This window comes from Myotis nattereri (genome assembly GCF_964212035.1).
Source record: "Myotis nattereri genome assembly, chromosome: 16".
Lineage (NCBI taxonomy): Eukaryota > Metazoa > Chordata > Mammalia > Chiroptera > Vespertilionidae > Myotis > Myotis nattereri.
The window spans coordinates 51,289,235-51,300,259 of NC_138091.1; the positions used below are offsets into that span (position 1 = coordinate 51,289,235).

The 11,025-nt window shown below is 44.8% G+C and overlaps 1 pseudogene across 1 annotated transcript; it reads left to right on the forward strand.

The window, feature by feature from the left end:
- Positions 1–494: 494 nt before the first annotated feature.
- LOC308532861 (rRNA-processing protein FCF1 homolog) lies at positions 495–989 on the forward strand (annotated as a pseudogene). Its single transcript has one exon. The product of its transcript is annotated as an rRNA-processing protein FCF1 homolog (transcript).
- The last annotated feature ends 10,036 nt before the right edge of the window (positions 990–11,025 follow it).

Sequence of the window (11,025 nt, forward strand, 5' to 3'; positions counted from 1 at the left end):
TAGAGAACGACCAGGTAATAAAATGCATCGTGAAGCATAATAACTTTAAAAAGTGGTGTTTGGCTCAGTGGATAGAGCATCAGCCTGTGGACTCAAAGGTCCCAGGTTCAATTCCCGTCAAGGGCATGTACCTTAGTGGCGGGCACATCCCCAGTGGGGGGTGTGCAGGAGGCAGCTAATCGATGTTTCCCTCTCATCGATGTTTCTAGCTCTCTATCCCTCTCCCTTCCTCTCTGTAAAAAATCAATAAAATATATTTAAAAAAAAAAAGAAGTGGTGTTGCCTAGCTGGTGTAGCTCAGTGGTTGAGTTTCGACCCATGAACCAAGAGGTCCCTGGTTCCATTCCCACGTTGCAGGCTTAGTTCCCAGTAGGGGGCATGTAGGAGGCAGCCAATCGATGTTTCTCTCTCATTGATGTTTCCATCTCTCTATCCTCCCTTCCTCTCTCTAAAAAATCAATAAAATCTGGAAGAAACAAGAGTGCAGCGTGAACATGGGGGAGCAAAAGAAAACAAGGAAGTATGCGAGCATGAAGGGAATGCTTAGTCTCAGAGATCAGAGGCTTAAAGAAAAGGATAGATTAAAACCTGAAAAGAAAGAAAAGAAAGATCCCAGTGCACTCAGAGAAAGAGAAGTCCCCCAACACCCCTCCTGCTTATTCTTCCATATAACGCACAGCTGGGCCCACCTTACCACATCCTGGTTGATACCAACTTTATCAACTTTTCCATTAAGGCCAAACTGGACTTAGCGCAGTCAATGGTGGATTGTCTCTATGCCAAGGTATCCCTTGTACAACTGACTGTGTAATGGCTGAAATTGAGAACTTGGGGCAGACGTATAGAGCGGCTCTAAGGATCGCCAAGGATCCAAAATTTGAACGATTACCGTGCCCACACAAGCAACCTATGCAGACGACTGCTTAGTATAGAGAGTAACTCAGCATGAGTGTTATTTTGTGGCCACAGTTGACCGGGACCTTAAATGAAGAATCAGGAAAATCCCCGGGGTTCCCATCATGTACATTTCTAACCATAGGTGCAACACTGAGGGGATGCCAGATGATTATGGCGCCTCTCATTCTAATACTTAAAAGGCAGTTTCTCTGCTTTCCTTCAACCGACTTTCTCTAGTGCAGGTTTATTGAACATGCTGCAACATGCGCTACTCCTCCACTCACGCTTTGCTGTTATGAGCTGAGAGTGGTGAAATACACTTACTTTTTGGTGTTATTTTGAAAATGATATTGTTGTTTTGAAAATGAAATGTATCATTTAAAATTTTGTTACATCTTTTTATAAATCATATGACTGCTAAAAGATTATATATATATATATATACACACACATATATAGTGATGTTGGTATGAGTCTGGACAACCAGCCATCTCCTTACAGTCAGCCTGCACTCAAAAGTGAAAGTTAAGAAATCATTTAAAATCTCCTGAAATAGGTGAAGATGGAATGCCATGATAATTTCCATTCTTTAATTGCTGTCAAGACTAAACATTTTTCATATATTTATAGGCCATTTGTATGTTTCTTTGGGTGAATTGTTCACTTTCTTTACCTATCTTGATATTACTTGGGGGGCTTATTCATGGATTTCTTTAAGATCTTATGTATCAAGAACATTAAATTTGGTAGCATTTATTTCTTGCAAAGGAGCCATGCATTCATTTTAATTTACCCTCTACTACAGCTACCTACAGCCTGGATACCCATGCATGTGCACTTCAGCAGACACTTTTGCTTGTCGGCATTAGCATTCATTCTCTCTCCACAATGATAACTAAGAAGAACAGTCATACTTCTTGGGACCCTACATTAGCCACATCACAAACTTCAGGGGTGACATTTGGACCACGTGGCTTTTTTTATGAAAAACCTCATACTTGCCTGAAAAAAGACATCAGTACTACATTAAAAAAAAAAATTCGTGCCCATTTGAAGAAAGTTTTCAAGACACAAAAATATTTGCCTCCATAATTCACCCTCTTTCCACGATCCATCCTTGACTGTTTAAAAAATGAGTGCCATGCTTTATTTCTCTCCAGATTATTCCGTGCAGAGTCAATGATATCTTAGAGCAGACACGCAGCTGAGTGGGTTGTCTGACTCTCCACATGTCTACTATCTGAGTAAATAAACAGAGACGTCGCCCACCAATGTCCCCATTCACAACGCTAAATCCAGTGTCTATAACTCTCCTCTCTCAGACTTGATTGACTTCTATCCTCAAAGCCTCTTCCAGGACCGGGTGCCCAGCAGAATCCTGGATTACACCATGCAGTGTATTTATCTAATGAAATATGAGCTGCGGGTACAACCAGCTATGCCTCGCCGCAGACACCCCATCCATCTGCTGAAAATAATCAATCTCAGAAAATAAAAGTCCTGGGAAAAATTAAAAGTGGGTACACACCGAGGATTAACGAGAGGGTCAAGGGCAGAGCTGCAGTTATTTTACTGACCCGGAATCAGGGTTCGGGGGAAGGATCTCGTCATGTACCATTGGTCTAAAAAATGCATTTATCACAAAAAGCCAGGCTGGCTGACAGCAAGGCAGCTGGGTAGGTTCCTCAGAGGCGCCTCTCGGATGGGAAACCGTGAGATTGTAGCGGCAATGGCTTTATGGCAACGTAATCCAAATAAAATAATCCCGGGGGTTCCCTCCGCTGACCTTGAATCACAGACTACATCTCACATCCCACAGAGAGACTCTTCCCCTTAGGCCCCAGAGACGGAGCCTGCATGCCCTGTGCTTGAGTGGATGTCCATGGTCATTATGAGATTACCTCAAAGGCAAAGCCTCTCCCTACAAGACCAGCAAGGTTTCGAAAGAAGACTAAAACCCTCCCAAGTGCTCTGAGATTTAGCTTTTGAGAAATTAGAATTCCGGAAAGCCATATTTTCATATCTAAACTGTGCTAAGTTCCAGGCATGGGAGACGCCTTATTCCTGTTTTGCAGACAGACATGTCATCCGCCAGGTACTTATTGAGCGCGCCAGTCTTGTCTGCCTGCAGGGGACTTACAGTTTAATGGGGAGCCCTGTTGTTCCACGGGTTTGTTGTTGCTGTGATTTTAGCTGCTCCGCACCTACAGTTGTTTGACCTACAACCAAATAACAGAGAATGACTTGTTTTGACTCATTCAGGTTCACGGAATGACTGAGACCACTGAGCAATAGGGCTTCCTCTTTGCCTCACAACTGTTAAAAAAACAATCTTTATTGTTGAACGTATTACATAGGCCTCCCCATTTTCCTCCATTAACCTCTTCCAGCCCATTCCCATCCTCCCCCAAACCCTCATATGCATATATGAATACAAGTTCATTGGCTGATCTCCTTGTACGTACCCACCCTCCCCTGCCTTCCCTATGAAGGTCAGCAGTCTGTTCATGCTTCTATGTCTCCGGATCTATTTTTGTTCATCGGTTTATTTGGTTCATTAGATTCCACATATGAGTGAGATCATGTGATACTTATCTTTCTCTGACTGGCTTCTTTCGCTTAGCATAATGCTCTTCAGCTCCCTCCATGCTGTTGCAGCGCAACTTTATCTTAAGTTGGTGAAGCCTGTGCATTTCAGAGCCAGGGCCCCAAACGCAGTCAGGGGGACATGAGTGGAAGCCAGATTCAGGGAGCAGGAGCTAAGGAGACGAAGATCGCAGTCCAGGGGCAAGTTAGGTCTTAAAGGAGGCCATGGGCAGGCGTTGGTGTGGAGACAGAGGACGGAACATTCCTTCCAAGTGGAGAAAGAAATGGAGGAAAAGTCACGAAGTCAGGGAGCCAGGTGCGTGCGTGCAGTGGCCGGTCAGCCGAGTGGACCCGCTGCTGTCTTTGCTTTGGCCAAGACAGCACTGTGTGGAGATGCATTCCGACTGACTTGCAAGTGTGGGAAACAGAAAGTGTTTTGTCCCCGCCGGAGAGTGTCCCGTTTTCCAGTCAGGCCCCGGGTGCGTGCCACAGTCCTGACTCGGCCGCCCTCCTGTCAATGGGCGCTATGTTCTCGCCAGGAAGGGCAGCCCTCGCTAAATGTTATGGTTTGGAGTGATCCTTCCCAAGGATGGAAAACCGAGTTAATTCAATTAAGGCCCAGGGTCCTGGGCTTTGAACCAGCCACAGTCTCAATTTTATGAGAGGATGAAAAGTTAATTATTGGCCGAGTTTGAGGGACGTCTACTTTGAAAAGCTCTTTCCAAAAGACTCATTTCCCCTTGGGCTTCCCTGGGGAACAGCAAGACAGGTTGAGCCAGGGTCAGAAGGAGAACCTTGGGAGCTGGGTTTTCAGATGGGGGTCCTGCATCCCCCAACTCTACCCCAACCCCCAACCTCGCTCCATCCAGCATCCGAAGGGCTGGATGCTATCTGAACGTGACCTGAGCCCGTGTTTATCCCACAGGCTACTTTGAAAAACAGACAAGAAAATGCAAATTGAATTCAGGAAGTCAAGTGTTCTGGGTGCTTTTTTTAGGGGATGGTCTCAATAATTCATTTGAAAGGGTGTTCCCTTTCTAATTCAGCCTCGTTGCTGCTTTTAATGCTATTACTTTATTCAACTTAAAAATTTTAACTCCAAAAGTTAGACACACATATGTATGCATGTGTAGACATAATACCTATGAGACCATTGCAGTGATGTAGGAAATATAAAGAAAGTGAAAACCATCCATAAGCCCACTGCTCATATGATAGGTCGGTGATCTGGGTGTGTATACTTCCAAAAATTTTTTAAGCACAGATACACATACACACACGCACACAACACACATACACTTCACATAGTTAAGCCCACACACAAGTGGTTATGCAACCAGGTTAGATTTGTTTTTCACAACAATATATCAAGACTTATTCCCACATAAGTTGGGAGAACAAGAGGGTGATGTGCATGGATTGCAGGGCGGGGGGGGGGGGGGGGGCGGGGGGGACCGGGGAGGAGGAACTTTTGGAATGAATTGAGAAAACTAAAGCCCCAGTGAAAATACCAACCAACCTGTGGTGCTGTTCTCAGACCTGACTGACATACTCATTGAGGCTTTTATCACCTCAATTTAGCAAATGCTCAGTAAATGGTAGCTCCTGCCTTCGCATCAGTAAATGCAGATTTGTGTCTTCCTCTCTAACGGCAGCAAATACCCCGTTGTATTTATGGATGTGCCCTCTTATTTTAGTACGACCTTCTCGGTGGACATTTAAATTGTTTCTCATTTCTCACTCTCATAGATGGATAGGTGATGCACATTCTGCATGTGCAGCTATGGTGGCTCTGGTATTTATGTAAGAAACTGGGAAGAAATAGTGTCTGAAAATAAGAAACATCAGTCCCACTCCCAAGGAACCTGCTAGAAATGCTATCATAGACCTAAATTAAAGGGACATTTTGAAATCAGTGTAAGAGAACCTAGTTCTAATTCTGAGTTTATTATCAGCCCCAAATAAATGGAAACTCTCTAGGGCTCCGTTTTCTTTTTTTAGTAAAAAGAAGAGGTTTTTAGGATGATGGTAGCCCTTGTCACCTCCGCGTTACCTTCTTTCTCTCCTCTGTCTGTCTTCTCATCCGTCCATTCCTGACATCACAAATCCACAGTTCAGATGAGAGTGACCCTGCAGGGAAGGGCAGGAAGCTGGGAGGGAGAGGGAGAAGATGTCTAGGCAGCTGGCCTCCAGGGGCCATTCCTCGGCAACCCCTCCCATGAGACCCCATCCCAAAGAAGTAAACATCACCCTCATTAACAGCCTGGTGACAGATTGGAGAAAGGTCACCCATCCAAGCCACTGCAGCTTCCCTGTCCCAACCCTGCCAGCAGATATTTTCAGAACATTAATTTACTTCAAATCAGATCAGGGGAGAGTTGAGAATATTCTCTGGGGAATCTGCTCAGCCTTGGAGAAGATTCTAAATGCAGCCATTGATGCCGTGATGAAGGGAATAATGATCTTCCCTTTATCCAGCCACAGAGAATTGCCGGAGGCCAAGGACCATTCAGGCTGGTAACAAACCCCCGCCCCACCTCCCTGCCCCCACTGACTCCCCACTGGGACCCAATGCATGGAGCTATAAAACTGGTAATCTTGCTGCCACTCACTATTTGGGATTTAAAAACTAAAAAGATGGGAGATAAGAGAGATTGGCTTTTTTTTTTAAAATATATTTTATTGATTTTTTACAGAGAGGAAGGGAGAGAGATAGAGAGTTAGAAACATCGATGAGAGAGAAAAGAAACATCAATCAGCTGCCTCCTGCACATCTCCTACTGGGGATATGCCCGCAACCCAGGTACATGCCCTTGACCGGAATTGAACCTGGGACCTTTCAGTCCATAGGCCGACGCTCTATCCACTGAGCCAAACCGGTTTCGACAAGATTGGCTTTATATACTGTTACTACAGTTACATAAATGGCCCCCGTGTGAATTCATCGCCTCAGTGCAGCCTTATAAGAGGGCAGGAATCTATAAGATATTGAAAAGATGTGGAGACTGATTTGAATCAACTAGAAATTGCTAGTGGTGTTTCAGCTAATACTTTCAACTCCTTCCTCCAAAAGCAACTACACACACACACACACATCCCTAAAACTCGGGATTACTGTTGAGTCACCTTGATCTTGCAAAATGAGGGTTCCTGTCACTCTTGGCTCGGTGTTCCTTCTAAACTTCTCCACGTGGCTCAGGACACAGAGACTGGAATGCAGGGGATAGTCCCTTTCCCAAACTGTGAGCATATGTTTTATGTTTATTTCATCATGAGATCTTGGACTAGGGCCCCAGGTGGTTGTCCAGTAATCCTTGAACCAAGACATGAATGTGGTGCCCTGGCCGGTGTGGCTCCATGGTTAGAGTATCGGCCTGGAAGCCCGGGTTTGGTTGCCGGTTGGGTGTGTGCCTGAGACAACCAATCCATGTGTCTCTCTCACATTGATGTTTCTCTATCTTTTTCCTCTCCCTCCTTCCCTTCCACTCTCCCTGAAAAGCAATGGAAAAAAATATCCTCAGGTAAAGATGAACAAAAATACAAAACAAAACAAAAACAAAAAAAGACATTCATGTGCCTAAATTGGCTAAAATGTACACAAGTATAGCCATAGAAAACAACTCCAGCCCTGCCTGGTGTGGCTCACTTAGTTGAGCGCCATCCCATGCACCAAAAGGTCACCAGTCTGATTCTGTCAGGGAACATGCCCAGGTTGCGGGTTCGATCCCCTCTTGGGGTACATGCGGGAAGCAACCAATTGATATTATCTCTCACCTCAATGTTTCTCTTCCTCTCCCTTTCTCTCTAAAATCAATAAAAACACAATTAAAAAAAATCTCTAAGGACTTCAAGAGTCCACTTCAGAAAGAGAAGAGAGAGACAGACTTAAAGAATAGCAATGTGTGGGGAGGGGGAATAGTCATTAACATTAGTCTTACAAGTAGAATGGGAGCCTGGCCCGTGTGACTCAGTAGTTGAGCCTCGACTTATGAACCAGGAGGTCACAGTTCAATTCCCAGTCAGGGCATATGCCCAGGTTTCATTCTCCAGTCTCGATTCCCAGTGGGGTCATGCAGGAGGCACACAATCAATGAATCTCTCTCATCATTGATTTTCTATCTCTCCCTTTCTCTCTGAACTACATAAAAATATATCTTTTAAAAATAAAACTAGGATGGGAGGAAAATTATTATGCCCCATAATTAAGAGAGAAAATATACTGAGGCAGCAACAGCAGTGGGACAAGTACAACTGAACTCAATTAACTTAAAAAAAAGAAGAATGGAAACCCATTGTTACCACAAACAGTTCAAGTGAGAGTCCTGGGGATTATCAAGGCGAGAGGACTGGGAGAAGAGCACATGAAACAAGATCTGTGATCTCCAGGGAATGAGGGAGGGCAGCTCCCAAGTGATGACAGCCCCAAGCACGGCAGCAGGTGGAGAAGATGTTGACTTTATTTAGCATTAATTGCAGGAAAGGGTCTATAAAATGTGGTCAAAAATCATTAAACCCCCAATGTTATGCCAACATTATGCCATCCCCTGTTCCCAGGCAGGTGTATTATTCCTGGTCCCCAGGATTAAAGTAAATCATGGTTTTTCCATGTCTCCTGAATATTGCATTTCATTACTTTTTACTGCCCTGTTTCTGGAGGTTTTGTGGCTTTGTAGGGACTGGGGTGTCTAAAGCCGTCGTGGGTTCCATGGTGGGAGAGGGCATGTCAGGGAAAGAATATCCCTTCTGCATTCCCTCGTCATCCTTCAATTCCAAGACCAATTTTCTCTACACACATTTCTGAAACTTGTCTGGGGTCAAACATATTTTCCATGATGGCCACAGACACCCCTGTCTCAGCTCACTGGCATTGGGATACTCCTTAGATTTAAGAGAGATACCTCAAGGCACAGTGGCATCAGAAAAGCCCAGACGCACTTACTAGAAACCCAGAACTTCCTTCTGTAAGCCACAGACTTATGCTGCTTATTTCAGAGAGTGGCCGGCAGCCTGTTCTCTGCTTCCCAGCATGTAAATGGTCCGTAGAGAAAAACTCAAAGCAGAACCTGGTTGGAGGGCAGTCAGGCACCGCAGTGGGACATGCGGCTGCCATGCAGAGGCGCGGAGTAGAGGACTTGCAATCACCCTATTTCAGCTTGTCCCAGCCTTTTAAAAATTATTATTATCACTCCCCCCTGCCCAAGAAAACTGTTTAGACTTTTATTTTCCTAATCAAACTCCCTTCATGAAACCTTAGTGTTACAGATAGACTATAAATCCAATTACTGTATCTATATCTGTATCTATATCTATGCTTTATAGATTTTTTTTTTAAAAATAAAAAAGAAAAGCTGAGGTTTTTTTCCCCCCTTGGCCCAGAAAGAACCAATTTTCACCCCCTTGGTAGTGACAGTACGTCTGTTGAGAATGCACATGCCAGTCCATACCAGCCTTTCAGACCCTGGGAGTTAGGTTCTGTGCACACAGCAAGTTTGTTTTTCATCTACAGGGCAGGCCTCTCAGCTTCTGAACCATTGATATTGGGACCAAATAATTCTTTGCTCTTGGGGCTGTCTTGTGCATTGTAGCATAGTTAGTAGCATCCCTGGCTTCCAGATGCCGCTAGCACTTTTACTCTCCATCCCCATGTGAAGCAACCAAAAATGTCTCCAGATCTTGCGAGTGAAGAAGGCATTGGTCCAAGTGAGGGAGTCACCTAATGAAGAGGGTCTCAGAAAAGTTAATTCATGGAAACAGAGTCTGCTCATGGACCCTTCAGACAGGTTCTGTGGGAACCGTTTAGATGGGACTGAAAATTGCCTGGCCGTTCTTGCTACTGCCAAGTCCTGTTTGACCGAGGTCAAAGAAATATTCTATTCCTGGGCTCAGGAATAAACTCAGATTGTCTCTGGGTGGACAAAGGATTGAGGTCAGTTTTGTAGCATTCATGCCTCTTCAACCTAGTTGAATATGTGATATCTTAATGAACCAGGGGTGACCTTAAGCAGAAAAATCTGCCTAAATATGGAGTTGACTGAATGAGAGGGCCTCAGATCGGATCAAGGACCCATTTGCTTCTAGGAAAGCTGATGCCCCACTCTGGCTCGATGTTTCCACTACAAAATAATCATCAAAGGGTATAGGTGACTCATTAGCTTTAGGGGCCTTTAAATGACTGGAGAAGCACACAGAAGATCAGGATGAGTCCTTATTTTTTTTTTTTAACTAATGACCTGTGTTCCCAGGATCAGAGTCAGCCCTAGAGCACACCAAAGAACTACCCAGGAAGAGGCCATTGCTTCTTTGCCCTGTGCAGGTAGAGGGAGGCTTGGCGTTTTACTTCTTGCCTCACTGATTAGACTGAGCCAGTTGTGATGGCCAAACCGTCTTGAGAGGAGAAGGGATATTAAGCTCTTAGAACTTATGACTTCACTTCTCATTCTGAGGCTGGCTCAGCATCCAGGAAACTTATAAATATTATCTGATGACTTATCCCCAAACTAAGCTCTTTGGTGCCAGAAACTCACTGAAGGAATCGGGGGACCCCCTCAGTGTCATATTCTCATAGCCACCAGACTTGACCTTCCTGTCCAGGGGGACCCAGGTATAGAGATATTACATTGGCCAATCCACCCGATCTCTGTGAGTTGGCTAAGTGCCTGTGGTGATCAACATCTGGAGAACATTGCCAGAAAGCCTCAATGGCTATTATCCTATTTTGGAATCTTCTCACGCTCTGGCCCAAAGTTAAAATAACTGGCTGAAGAACCAGGAACTTCTCCCAAAGAGGCATCCAGAGGGGAAGCCAAATAGCTCATAAAATCTTACCCCAGTCTGTAAAACGGTGAAAGAGACACTTAGCGTAGAGTGTTGTTTCCTTGGTTCTCGTTATTTTATGAGGTCTCAATAAGTTCCTGGGGCTGCTGTAAAAAAAGATTTCTTTTTTAGTGGTTTGCTAGGCCAGACCCCCCACCCACCCTCACACACACCCCGTATCCTCACCTCCTCACCACACCCCCCCTCTCTCTTTGTTTGGTTCACCAAAGTTTTTCCATGTCCCGTGCTAGTACTGTCCACTGAATTTTTTGGCTCAAAATGTGTCTTTTCTCTCAAAGTCAATGTTCACTGCTGATGGAGCTTCTCAGAGTTCAAATTCTAAGCTCATCCAGGCTCTATGTGAGGCTTCTATTAAAAAGTAGCATATGCTGGTAACCCCTCATAATCACGGGAGGCGGAGCCTGTGACGTACTCCTAGGCAATTTCCTTCAGATTTCTCTAGTTTAGTGGTTCTCAACCTTTTGGCCCTTTAAATACAGTTCCTCATGTTGTGACCCAACCATAAAATTATTTTCGTTGCTACTGCATAACTGTAATGTTGCTACTGTTATGAATCGTAATGTAAATATCTGATAAGCGGGATGGTCTTAGGCAACCCCTGTGAAAGGGTCGTTCGACCGCCAAAGGGGTCGCAACCCACAGGTTGAGAACCGCTGCTCTAGTTGCTGGCCATCCTGAGACAGACATCAGTGCTCAGCCTCCTTTAAG